Genomic DNA, 12,760 nt, shown 5'->3' with positions numbered 1-12,760 from the left:
GGGAGTTGTTCTTCCAGGACTAAAGGTAGTCAGGACCCAAAAGCCTGCATGGTGGGGCATAATCATTAGAAAAAGAAAGTAAATTGTTATTCATAGGTGATACTTTGATCGACCTAAAAATGGAAGAAAATTATTGCTTGAAAACCTATTTGAACCAAGTAAATATATTGAGATCAAATTTTTTGAGTATTCTAGTTAGCAGCTACATTGGGGGAAAAAAAATCACCCTAGAGTTTATAAATCCAAGTGAATATTTACCTCTTCAAATAAATCTATTTGAGAATAGATGCCAATGTGGAAGATGATACTTAGAAACAGCCACTGTCATTAACTAATAGAATTTATGTTTTCCTCAAGCTTTTCTATTAGGAAAAAAACTTAGTAAGAGTCAAACACATTTTTTTAAAAGATTTTATTTATTTATTTGACAGAGATCACAGGTAAGCAGAGGCAGGCAGAGAAAGAGGAAGGAAATCAGGCTCCCTGCCGAGCAGAGAGCCTGATGCAGGGCTTGGTCCCAGGACCCTGGGATCATGACCTGAGCCAAAGGCAGACTCTTAACTAACTGAGAGACCCAGTCTTACTTTTTAGGCTCAGGAAACATAATCAGCTCTTGTGTTTTGATAAAAAGACCCAAATACTCTTTATTGGTGAGGAGAAATATGGTCTTATATCACTAGGTGTAGAATAAATTGATAGAACCATTCTTTAGGACAGTATAGAAGGGGGAAAAAAGGATTTGTGATCTATGTACCTTCTGACCCAACAATCTTACTTAAAATAATCATACTAAAGAAACTATCAGAGCTGTGCAGAAAAATATATATTCTAGGGTATTTGGTGTGTAGAGAAGGATATTTATTATACTAGAAATTCAGAAACAACCTAAATATTTAAAATAGAAAATTGATTGAATTTATTATAGTATATATCTATAATGGAATACTGTTCAAAAATTAGGAATGCTTTAACAGATAGTAGTAAATCATAAAAGCTGAATATTCACTTTAGGCACACTCTAGTCCTAGTTACTTTCGTAGTTTTTCAGTCATTCACTCACAAATACTTAGTGACAACCCAGGCATTGTTCTAGAACCTAGAGATAGAGCACTGCATGGGGAAAACATAAAATTAAAATGACCATTTCTTTGCCTACACAGAATTTATAGTCTGGTCAGGAAAGGCAGAACAACAAATAAATAATTTTTCAATTAGTGATAAGTGCTTTAGAGAAGAGTATGACAGGATAAGGTAGATAGGGCATACCAAGGGAAGAGAAGGGGGAAGTTTGCAATTTTATATGAAGTGGGTCAGAGAAGTCTGAAAAACGAAATTTGGAAAAAAAAAAAAAAGCTAAGAAGAAGCAATGTTTATATCTGGTGGAAAGTATTCGTGGTAGAGGTAATTGTAAGTCAGAAGACTTGAGGTAGAGATGTGTGTGTGTTCCAGCACAGCCATGAAGGTTAGTGCAGTTGATGCAGATAAATCAATGGAGAAAGTGTGTGGGAAATAAGGTAAGGAGGAGACAAAGGTTGGTGGTGAAAATGGAGGGCCATTACTGTGGTCAAATGGGCCATTTGCTTTGAGATTGGAAGCCACTGTTGGGTTTTGATAAAGGAATGAAATATGACTGGCATTTAAAAGAATTGTTTTGCTGTTTTGTGTAGGATAGAGTGGAGAGGATCAGGAATGGAGCACGGAGATCAGAGGCTATTATAATAACCCTCTCAAGACATGATGGTAGCTTGGACCAGTGATGAGAAGTGGTTTGATTCCTAATTTATAGCACATAGCCACAAACTCTTATTTGAAGAAATAATTGAATATATGTATCAACATGTAAATAGTTATCTCTGGTGGGATTGCTGATGATTTGTATTTTCTTTGTATGCCTTTGGGTTTTCCAAATTTTCTGTAACTATTACTTTTAAAATAAGAAAAAAATATAAAACTGACTTCTGCTTAAAAACTGTGTTTTCCCCTCTGATTTCAAAGTATTATATGCATTTAAGGTTTGAAGAATTATGTTTCTTTCCTTTTAGTGTTAGGCATTCCCTCTGTCTAGTAAATCAGATGGAGAGTAGGCCCAACCTTTAAATTAGAACTAAGATGTTAACTTACTAGTGAAACTGATTGAGGAAGGAAATTCACCTTTTTCAAGGTAGAGAGGATTGTATTCAACATTTGCCCTATCATTCTGGTGAGATAAACTTTAGAAACCTGTTTTATTACATCATTGTTAAAGTTAATGCCCAAGATTACATTTTTACTTCTGTGTTCTGCTCTTCTTACTTCATTACTGATGCAGGATAGCTCAGTGACAAAAAACTGTGCAGTGTAGATCAGTAGAATGGCTATGCCTCAGTCATCTTTACTATTGAATGTGAGTTGTATTGCTGATTTCCTGAAAATCATTTGTACAAATGATTAGAATGTGGTACTATGAATTTTCTTTCCTGACTTACCTTTCTGGTTTTCTTGATTATACCAATTCAGTCTAACCGCAGTGAGAGTTGTAGTGTTCCAGAGTGTGCCGGCTGGCAGAGAGGGGAAAAAAGAAATTCAGATTAGAGTTTGGATTTGGCTATAGATAATCTGGGTGATTGAATTTTTAAATGATAAGTCAACAAAATTCTCATTATCTGGAAGCATAACTTGAGTTTTGTATTAGTTGAAAATAATAGCCCTTGCATTGGCAGTGTTTAGTCTTCTAAATGGAAAATGGAAATTTGGGCTTTTTGCTTTGAGAGTACCTTCCCAAGTAATATTAGCAGCACATTGGCTAAGGTAAAATTTTGTTTTGATTTATATTTTGGTTTGAAATCATGCTTTACTGGTAAATTGCAAATCCATAGGCACACTCGTTTTGAGGTACTACCAGTTTCAGAAACAGCAGAATTACATTGTGGCTCTACTTTAGTCAATTAATAAAAATAAATGTGATTTCTTTCTTCTTTTATAGGAAAAGAGAAAAATTTTCTCTTCCATGTTACATTCTGAGAAAGTTTACCACATGAGAGTAGTTTTTGTAGTCTAAAAAATTGTCTATACCTTCTGTATCTTTCTATACCTACTGAGCAACTTGTGTGGTAAATACCTGTTGTTATGTATGACTTGGTTTTTTGTTTATTTGTTTGTTTGCCCAATTGGAATGTAGATATTTAGTTTTTGGGGTTTTTTAAAGATTTTATTTATTTATTTGACAGAGATCACTAGTAGGCAGAGAGGCAGGCAAAGAGAGAGGGAACCAGGCTCCCTGCTGAGCAGAGAGCCTGACTCAGGGCTCGATCCCAGTACCCTGAGATCATGACCTGAGCCAAAGGCAGAGGTTTAACCCAATGAGCCACCCAGGCGCCCCTATTTAGTTGTTTTCTGATGATCTAAAGCCAGTGTTGCTTCCTGAATACTTAGGTGGAAATAATTCTGTTGCTTCAAAAACAACTGTCTTGCCTATAATGTTTATGCTTTCAGAACTTCTTAATTACTTCTGTATGAATTGTATATGTCACTGGAAAGAAAAGAACCTGCTATTCAGACCCAGGTTGAGTTCCAGCTCTGCCACTGAGTAGTTAGTTGAATGAATAGCTGTCAGAGCTTCAATTTGCTCATCAATAAGACTACCTATATTATTGACTTGCTCTGTTATGCCTCTAGTATTATACCTACTGTATGGTAGGCAGCCAGTAAGTATTACTTACTTTATTTATTTCGTACTTTTAAAAAATTTTAAAAAGATGTATTTATTTATTTGAAAGAGAGAGTGCCCACAGGGGGACACACACACTCACACACATACACACAAGGCAGGGGAGGGGCCGGCAGAGAGGGAGAGACTCTCAAGCCGACTCACTGGCCAAGGCTCAAAGCTATGACCTTGAGATATGACCTGAGCCAAATTCAAGAAACAAATGCTTAACTGAGTAAGCCACCCAAGTGCCCCTATTTTATATTTTAAATTTAACTTGTGTCCTGAACAGAACCCTTGGTGATTTTGTTACAGTATAATTTTATACAGAGCACTCTTGAAGGCAGTAGGAAAAGAATATCAGTTACTAAATTCAGTCTACAGGATGTTAGATCTTTAACGCAGGTCTCATCTTTTTTATTCTTTTTAAAGATGTGTATTGTACAGTGTTACAGTATATTGAAAATATACTGTATATTTGCAAGATCCCTGTGCTAGAAGCTTTGTATATATTGTCTCTCATCCCCATAACTGTAGATATACTTTTTTTGTTGTTGAAAAAAAAAAGATAATGATATCTGGGGGATGATATCTGGAAGGCTTTTAAAAAATATGTATGTAATAATGGGTGTGTTGTTTTGGATTAAAATCCATATGTGGTATATTGTAAAATTACCTTCTGCCATATTCTTGAAGAATGAAGTTTCTGTTATCAGACTGGAGTCATCTCCACTGATATTAAAGAGTAGTGGTCTTCAGGAAGCTGTAAGAATGTTGAACTAGTGCTGTTAACTGTGGTATTAATCATCGGTGATGTCAGTGTGGACGGTTATTGCTGGAGGGTTTTTTCTTTTTCTCCTATCCCTGCCCCCTCCCCTCCCCCCCACTAACGCCTTTGCATTCCTTCTTCCATTATGTGCTTACCAATTAATTCTTAAATCTTCCAAGTGTGAGTACCTCTCTTAGTTTTAGTCTTGGCTTTTATAATGACATTGCAAGTTTTTTTTTTTTTCTTAAAACAGAATCTTTACAATGGTTCTGATTATATCAAAAGGAACATCTGGCATGTGTTTGGATTTTTTTCTTAAGTTGATATATGTTTTAGTTTATCAGGGTTGACATTAAAGAAACCAATGGTAATCTGTACTTATTATTTCTTTTCTGTTGAATAAATAAATATTTCATTATGGTCTTAGTGTATTTTGTTATTATTGACATAATGTTCCATAATATTTAAAGTTGGTCAATTGTCACATATATTTATATATGTGTTTTAAAAGGGAACTGGTTTCCTAATTATCTGCCTCTTATTTATGAGGAATATGAATGCTAAAGAAATGCAGACAGGTGTCTAGAGTACATTAAAGCCTAGTTTGAGTTTTTATCTTGATGGCATAGGAATTTACAGTGATTCATTGCATTGTTTATTTATTTAACTGGTTTCATTTTAAACGTATCCTTGCCCCAACAATGATTTACTTTAGAACAGTATTCTGTTGAGTACAGGGATTAGTTTAACTTAACATCCAAATATCTGATTCTGTAATTATTAAAAATCAATATAAACAACACCATTGTGTTGGTAATCATTTGGGGACACTTTTTAGTATGAAAATATTTGGGGGCACCTAAGTGGCTCTGTCAGTTAAGTGTTCAACACTTGATGTCCAACACTTGATCTCAACTCTGATCTTGATCTCAGGGTCATAAGTTCAAGCCTCCCCTCCACCCAGTTGGGCTCCACACTGGGCGGGTGGCCTACTTACAAAAAAAAATAATAATAATAATAATAAGAATAAATCTTTGGGGGCACCTGAATGGCTCAGTCGGTTGGGTGTCTGCTTTCGGCTTGCGTCGTGATCCCAGAGTCCTGGGATTGAGCCCCCCATCGGGCTTCCTGCTCGGCAGGAGGCCTGCTTCTCCCTCTCCCTTTGTCTACTGTTCCCTCTGCTTGTGCTCTCTCTTGCTCTCTCTCTCTCTCTCTCTCTCTCTCTGTCAAATAAATAAATAAATAAAGTCTTTAAAAAAACTTTGGTTATTATTTCTAAAATGATGTTTATTTGTTTTTGATCTTTTCAGAATATAATTTGTCTGATAATACTGTTAATTATTGGGGAAAACAAAGAGCCCCATCAGATGTGTTTGGATTTTCTTCTCATATTCTGAAGATTGGGATTATTTTGCCTGACTGAACATAATTTCTGAGGCTTTTCAAAATATAATACACAGAATACTTTTTTTTCTCTCTGCCTCTACCACATGAGCTCATTTGTCACTGGTAATTTTTTATTTGTTTTATGCATCCCACATGTCAAGCTGCTTCCTACACAGAATAATATCAAGAATATAAACCTGATTGATTCTGTATTTTGGGATAAATGAGGTACTCTTAGATACAGACTCATCTCAGTCTCACATGGCGTAGGCCTTCCAGTATTGCTAGGATATTGGATGGAGCAGCCAAGAATGACTTTTTTCCTCCTACGTTACCAACCAGGAAGTTTCTGTGGTGAGAGAAATATTCCCTGCATTCAGAGAATGCTGTCATCATATGGAAAGTATAACTGGAAACAAGGAGAGAGGCAGTCTCAAAACACAGTGCTCAAGCCATAGATTTCATGTATGCCAGGAGAAAATGTAGTCTAGTTTCATTTTGATGAGCTAGGTATGACTTTATTTTGAAATGGTTCTGGCATTTCATTTACAACTGGAGATATTTTGTGTCCTTTCTTCTGTTTCTCTTAATTTAAAATTTCTGTGTCTACCCCTCTATGTAAAAGATTACCAAGACCCAGAATAGTGTGGTTTTGATGAGAGTAGTTGAAAGTGTTTGTTATTGATGTTTTAAAGAATCCCTTTATCAAAAATAATTGGCCACTAATGATGGGGTTCATATGTCATTCTCTAAAATCCAAAGATGAATTTGGGTGGAGAAGGAAGGGCAGGGAAGCAAGAAGAGGATATTAAGTGCTCAACAGATGGCTGGAATGGCAGAGCAAGTGGGAGATTTTATCTCTTATAGTCTATGGGCAATATTGAGATCTTATTTCTCTTACAATTTAGAACACCTAATAGACAAATTCAAACTATATGTTAGATTTCTAAACTACAGAAGTTATCTTTAGTCTATGGTTATAGTTTACTTTTTTAAAAATTAAAGTTAGTACCAATTTTGTGTTATATTTGTACTATTATTTTATATTGTAACTATTTTTTTAATCTTCTATTCTTCAAAACAAATTTAACAAAATTTATGTTGATTATATTTCAGGATGAACCAAATTCATATCAAAGGATCTTAGGAATGAGGGGGAGAGACATAAAAAAGCAGTGAGTAAGACACAGCTGGATTTTCAGATCCTGGTTAGAAAAATCAGCTTTTGACTTAAAGCTGAGAAAATTTTGTTTATTATTGAAGAAAAGTGAATTCAAAGACCTCACAAATATCTTTTTAAAGTCTGTTCCAAAACTGAAAGGTAGCACTTCCTCTTAGGAACTTAATTTGCCTGGAAAATGTAGACATTTTAAGCCGGTTAACTGCTTCTGGCTCCTCAGTGACCTTATCACTGCTCATTAATCTTCTATGTATGAAAGTTCTCAACATCTCAACTCCACCTATTTTTCCATGGTCACACGAAGGCAACGGTTTCTGAATATATTCTAGACTATTTTTTGGCTTTGGTTTTGGTGTTTTTCTTTTTTCTTTCCAGATTTCACTCTACATGGGATTTAAGAACTGAATTCAATTTGACACATAACTCTTCCACACCAAATTGCCTTCCAAACACTTGTGGGACAAATATTTCAAGATTTTTCTACATGGGTTATGGGTACAATATTAGAAATTACTTTTAGCCAGTATGAAAAATATACTGTGGATTTATTTAATAATACATTTACTCAGCAAACATTTATTGAGCCCATATTCCATAACCAGGTATTGGGAATACAGAGATAAGTAAGATGTGATTCCTGCTTCTGAGAAGTAGCTCATTGTTTGCCTATAAAGTCTTAAACTGGGGTACAAAGAAATAAGAGGCTGAACTAGCTGGTCCAGATAAGGTTATTTAACTCCTGGATTTGAAAAATAATGAACTGTAGAGACAAAGCTCAAATTGTTGGGTGTTATGTTCTATTTGTCTAGAAAAGCTTGAAAAATAAAATTCAAGTAAACAGTAGAGTTGTTTTTCTCCAGAGGGTTTTACAGTGATTATTAAGTTTTAATAAGCATTCCCTCAGGGACTACTATGTGCAAGCCTCATGCTCAACACTAGGGATATGAATTTATGAGATTAAGTATTTCATTCTCTAGGAAGTATTTCATTCTCTCTCTAGGATGACCGTGAGAGAGAGAGAGAGCTATATGAGTAATTACAATGTGGCAGGGGTACACATTTTATTACCAAATTTTGTACCAACTGATACCTCTTGGTTGCAATGACACGAGGGAATATAGAGAAACTAAGGCCAGGAAACCAGAAGTCACGAGACAACTGAGGGAAGCACCAATTCCTGTTTAGGAGAATCTTTCAAAAGCTCTTCTTAATTTTTAGATCATATATCAGAAATTTCAATGATAAATACCAAGAGAAAAATCAAAATATGTCATAAAGCATGAAAATATTTTTGTTACAAAGAGGCATTTTGGATATCGTAACAAAACCTTGTATCTTGGTGCTGTCTTATAGTTGACCCTCTAAAAAGAGATTTTCCATTGGGAGCAACCTCCCATTTTGCAAATAAAGAAAGTAAATAAGGAAAGAGTAAAGGACCCTCTGTAGTGATACCACCAACAATGGCAGTCTGTTTGCTCTACTCTACTTGGATACATCTATAAATTAGGTTGGAAGATCCCTAACATTAGGACTAATAGTCTTGTGGGATAGAACTGTTATTTGAGATGGCTTGATGATACACAGAATTAGGAGACAGCACTTCTATAGGAGATATATACTTCCTGTTTTTATTTCGTTTCTTGGCTAGTTGAAGAGGTTGGTATTACACTTTCATATTCCTTAAACATCTTTTAAAAAGATGAAACACTTAAAGAATCTTTTGTGTCTGTGCTTTAGTTCTGTTTATGAGCTGCCATGCTCTTTTCAGTTGGTATCATGATCTACTCCTAGAATCCTGTGCATCCAACAAAGGCTTCCTTTTTGGCAGTTACACCCAGTTTGGGTTCCTTTTACTTTCTGTTATTTATAAACTTTCAAAATTGGTTATTAACTTTTTGGTTATTTCAGAGATAATAGTTTTAATTACTAAGTATACACTTATTTTTCCTATTTGAGATTTTCTTTGTTACACTACTTTTGAAATTAAAGGTGTTTGTAGAGTACTCAAGAGATTCAAAGCCTTGAATTTTGTACCTGGTACTTGGGTATGCTTTTTTGTTTTTAACTATATTTAAGGCATGTTATTGCTCACTTCCATGTGCTAGAATTTCACCTATTATAGACCAAGAATTGTTTCTCACCGTTTCTGTAAGAGTAGTTTAAAAGGTGAGTCTAATTTATTTTGAATGATATTTGTCATTAGATCAGAGTGGCTATTAAATTTCAAAGCATTATCATAGTGATTATGATTATTGCTACAGCTGGAGGCAGTGTTCTGTGGAACCTATTAGGGTATTAGTCTTCTTGGTTCTAGTGCAAGGTTTGGCAAGCTTTACTTTTGAATTAAAGTTTATAGTTTTTTTTTTTTTTTTAAAGATTTTGTTTATTTATCAGAGAGGCGGGGGGAGAGAGCGAGCACAGGCAGACAGAATGACAGGCAGAGGCAGAGGGAGAAGCAGGCTCGCCGCCGAGCAAGGAGCCTGATGTGGGACTCGATCCCAGCACGCTGGGATCATGACCTGAGCCGAAGGCAGCTGCTTAACCAACTGAGCCACCCAGGCGTCCCTAAAGTTTATAGTTTTGCCATCATCGGAGAGTTTATAGAATATCAACTGCATTGTTAGGAAGTACCACCTGAGACTGATTGGTAGTAGCTGCCTAGAGAACCTGTTGACAATTAGGAGGCTTATTGGAGACATTTGTGAAGGAGTGTTGCAATATAATAGTGTCTGACATGATCATAAATTGGGAAGGGATAGAGTGAGATTTGTGTTACCTATGCCATGTGTTTGCCAAATCCATAAAGGGGCCTTAGAATGAGTATTTAGTCCCATATGTAAGTTAATATGAGAGTCATCCTCATCATATCCCTTGTCAGAAAAGCATCCCATCTTTTTCAGATACCTCCAGTGGGGAGCCGACTGCCTGCCTGAGATCCCATTCTGTTGTAGGACAGCTGTTAGAAATTTCCCCCTGTAGTGTCCTCTTCAGTTACTACTATGTATTGAAAGTTCATGAAAACCTAGTATCAAGTGTTTCTGACAAGGGTAGATTATGAGGTTTTTTGTTTGTTTGTTTGTTCATTTGTTGATATCATTTATCATTTACCAACTGTCTTTTTGCCCATTTAAAAAACTTTTAATTTCAAAATAGTTAAATACTCACAGGAAATTGCCAAAATAGTACACAGTGTTGCTGTGTACCTTTCTCCCAGTTTTCCCCAATGGTAACATCTTACGGAACTGTACCATAATAGCAAAACCAGGAACTTGGTATTGGTACAATCTACCAACCTTAATCAGGTCTCAGCAGTTTTACCTGCTTTTGTGTGTGTGTGCGCGCGCGTGCGCGTCCATGTGTTTGTGTGTGTAGTTCTTTGTAATTTTATCATTTATATAGATTTGGCTGTCACCATACTCAAGATACGAAACTATTCCATACCCGCAAAGAGCTTCTCTGTACCACCATTTTATACTCACTCCCAATCCTCTCCCCTGTTGCTAATTCCTGGTAACCACTAAGCTGCTATCCATCTCTGAAATGTTGTTTTTTTGAGAACTTTATATAAATGGAATAATATAGTGTAGCCTTGAAGGCTGGAGTTCTTTTCACTAAGGATAATTCCTTTGTAATCTATCCAAGTTCATTACATGTATCAATAGTTATTCTGTTTTTTAAAATAATTACTGATATCCTTTCTAGGGGCCACCATAAATATTTGTCTAACTATCTGAACAACTTTAAAATATTATTAAAGTGGTTAATTTACATTTACAGAGCTCTTAAATTTGAATTCACCTGTTACCCAGTATATAAGAAATCTCATCTTTGACTATTTGTTGCTTGAACTGTTAGGGTTAATAAGGAGTCAATAGTATTAGGAGAGCCCTTTCTTCTGTCTGTTTCTAACCAGCCCTGGGGTCTCATACTACTCATTCAACCCCTTTGTGTTACTTCTTTTGTGACCAAGGGCTGTCCACCTGAAAGGATGATTATGTGGATGAAATGAGACATAAAAGACAAAATAAAAATTTTTCTATACCGCGTCAAGCCAAAATTAATTTGTAAGGTAAGTTGTTAACATGTGGTTGTGTCTGGTGTAATGAGACTGACGATTGGGTTTTTTTTTTTTTTAAAGATTATTTATTTATTTATTTGACAGAGAGAGAGAGAGAGATGACAAGCAGGCAGAGAGGCAGGCAGAGAGAGAGGAGGAAGCAGGCTCCCCGCTGAGCAGAGAGCCCAATGCGGGGCTCGATCCCAGGACCCTGGGATCATGACCTGAGCAGAAGGCAGTGGCTTAACCCACTGAGCCACCCAGGCGCCCCGGGTTTTTTTTGTTTTTTTTAATTTGTTTTTATTTTCCAACTTTCCTATAATGCATATAGATTTGATCCTTGTTTTTCTACTTATAAAAATATGTACTCATTAAAAATTAAATCATAATAAAAATATATACACTAGAAAGTGAAAGCCTGCAGAAATCCCTCACCTGAAGTTATTATTATGAACCGTTTGTTGTAGGTTTTGTTTTTCTGTTCATGGAAGAAGTTTTTGTTATTAGTACTAAAATAAAACCAGGGATTTGCTGTGCACATCATTTTACATCTCTTGTACTAAGGTTTCTTGAATATTTTTTCCTGTCTGTAAGGGTAACCTTATTAGCTATGTGGTTATTTCGGTGTATACATGTACTATTCATTCATTTACTAAGTTACTTCTCATTGAATGCCTGCTGTGTTCAAGGCACCATGCTGGGGAAACTGTGATGAATAATACATGGAGCTTACATTTTAGAAGAAAGATAGCTATTAATAATGATTAATTTCTTAATTGATTATTTGACTACAAATGTGATATTGACTAGGAGAAGGAGTATCAAGAGGTATGCAAGTGCCTGTTTGGGCACTAGGCCTAGTCTGGGAACCAAGGAGGAGCTCCCAGACAAAGTGACTTCCGAGCTGAACTCTGCGGTTATGTGTGAATTAGGAAACGACGGGTGATAGAGTAGTGTATCAATGAATATATATTCATCTAGATATTTCAGTATGTGGCTGGAAGGCCATATAGTGAAATGGCGACCATCTTTTTTCTTTTTTCTTTTTTTTTTGTGGTGGCTTTTTAAAAAAAATTCTGTATTCTGTACAGAATATTCTGTATTCTGATTTGCGTACAGTGAACGTGTATTTATCAAATAGCTAAAACAAAAAGAAAAACCAGAAGTGTTGAATGACCATATTATATACCTGGAACTAATATAACACTGTATGTTAACTAACTGGGATTAAAAGCTTTAAACAACAATTGGTACATTAAAAAAAAAGAAAAAACAAATGTGTTTGATGTATGAATACAGATGCTCATAGAGGAAAGCAAAACTGATAAAAGATCTCTCAGTGTATCAGTACTGTGGTGGCATTATAGGTAGCTACTGTATTTCTAACAGGTTTTTTTTTTTAGTTTTTAATTTTTTATAAACATATATTTTTATCCCCGGGTACAGGTTTGTGAATCGCTGGGTTTTTACACTTCACAGCACTCACCATAGCACATACCCTCCCCAATGTCCATAACCCTACCCCCTTCTCCCAATCCCCCTCCCCCTAGCACCCTCAGTTTGTTTTGTGAGATTAAGAGTCACTTATGGTTTGTCTCCCTCCCAATCCCATTTTGTTTCATTTATTCTTCTCCTGCCCCCTTAACCCCCCCATGTTGCATCTCCACTTCCTCATATCAGGGA

General features: G+C 35.8%; 1 protein-coding gene across 4 annotated transcripts in view; it reads left to right on the top strand.

Moving 5' to 3' along the window:
• The window catches only part of PEAK1 (pseudopodium enriched atypical kinase 1), a 312,205-nt gene that overhangs the window by 79,945 nt on the left and 219,500 nt on the right, over positions 1–12,760 (top strand). The window contains exon 3 of one of the 4 annotated variants that reach the window (XM_059371769.1): positions 6,957–7,015. The exons of the other annotated variants lie outside the window; for them this stretch is intronic. The gene's annotated coding sequence lies outside the window, so the exon portion shown is untranslated. The remainder of the gene's footprint in view (positions 1–6,956; positions 7,016–12,760) is intronic. 4 annotated transcript variants of the gene reach the window in all.

This window comes from Mustela nigripes, chromosome 13 (assembly GCF_022355385.1).
Source record: "Mustela nigripes isolate SB6536 chromosome 13, MUSNIG.SB6536, whole genome shotgun sequence".
Lineage (NCBI taxonomy): Eukaryota > Metazoa > Chordata > Mammalia > Carnivora > Mustelidae > Mustela > Mustela nigripes.
Note: the sequence above shows the minus strand (reverse complement) of the source record. Positions and strands in the feature narration are given on the sequence as shown.